Source organism: Eurypyga helias, unplaced genomic scaffold (assembly GCF_000690775.1).
Source record: "Eurypyga helias isolate BGI_N326 unplaced genomic scaffold, ASM69077v1 scaffold32353, whole genome shotgun sequence".
Classification (NCBI taxonomy): domain Eukaryota; kingdom Metazoa; phylum Chordata; class Aves; order Eurypygiformes; family Eurypygidae; genus Eurypyga; species Eurypyga helias.
In genome coordinates, this window is record NW_010241285.1 from 3064 (window position 1) to 4168 (window position 1105).

The 1105-nt window shown below is 55.3% G+C and overlaps 1 protein-coding gene across 1 annotated transcript in view; it reads left to right on the forward strand.

Moving 5' to 3' along the window:
- Positions 1-891: 891 nt before the first annotated feature.
- The window catches only part of BRPF3 (bromodomain and PHD finger containing, 3), a gene marked incomplete at its 3' end in the record, with an annotated part of 22898 nt that continues 22684 nt past the window's right edge, over positions 892-1105 (forward strand). The window contains exon 1 of the mRNA XM_010148710.1: positions 892-924. The remainder of the gene's footprint in view (positions 925-1105) is intronic.

Below are 1105 nucleotides of genomic sequence, written 5' to 3' on the forward strand. Positions count from 1 at the left end.
GCGGATGCAGCGGAGAGTTTGGAAACTTTTCCCAAAGCCTGTTTGTTTCTTAGGACACGCGTTGTGTCCTGGTTTAATCTCGTGGTTCGCAGAGGAATGAAGAGGGAAAGCGTCCTCTGGAGCACTTTCAAGAGGAATGTGTCGCTCCTGGAGCCTGTCGCTCCTTTCTGGAATAAGCTCGGGACTCGCTGTCGGTCCTGGTCCTGCGCGGTGCCACACGATGGAGGGTTTGTGGGGCTGTGTCCTTCGCAGACAGAAATAACGCGATGGCTGGGTACAACTTGTGGGTCTGTAGTGTGGTTACTTGTCTGCGGGTCCCACAGAAAGGGGCCGAAGGTGTGGGTAGCTCAAAATAAGGGTGAGGTGCTGGTTCAGGCCTCTGTGCAGCAACAGATAAGCTCTGGGCTGACTTATCTTCTTGGGGAGATTTTACATTTGTTTTTCTTTGTCTCCTCTCCAGCTTGTTTAAGCCTCAGCCCATTTCGTCCCATAACTCGTGTTCCCATCCCCGACACTGCCCTTCTCCCTTGCATTACTCACTTGGCTTCCTCTCCACTTTCCTTCTTCGCTGCCTCCCTCCTTCGCCCTTGGGCTGCCGGGCTGCTGCCACCGTGTCTCCATCCTCCCCCAGCTCATCTCACCGGCTCCAGCTTCTGCTCCGCTTCCCCTTGACCGGCAACTCCTTCAAGTCAGGGGCCAACTCAAATAATTATCTGGCTGGCTGATTAGCAGTTTGTGAGGGCAGAGCTGCCTTGGGTTTTTAGTTAAGGCTCTGAGCAAACACCGTTGCGCCGTTCCTGGTGCAGTCCAGAAGCTGTCGTGCTGCTTTCCTGCTCGGACCCCCATGGACTCTCCGTGCAGAACCGGCTCAGGGGTCTGAACACAGACTGTGGCTCCAGAGTGGCTAACGCTGCACCAGAGTAAGTCCGTCTGGATCCGTGCTGCTCGTTCCCATGCTCATTCCCTTTTGCTTCCTCCTGGATCCCACCAAGGATGCACGCCTACATTGCTCAGTTCGTCCTCTTGTTCTGTTTGGGCTTCTGGGACCCGTTTTGCATGTTGGGAAGGACACGGTCCGTTCAGTGCGCACTGGAGAGGGGTGTAG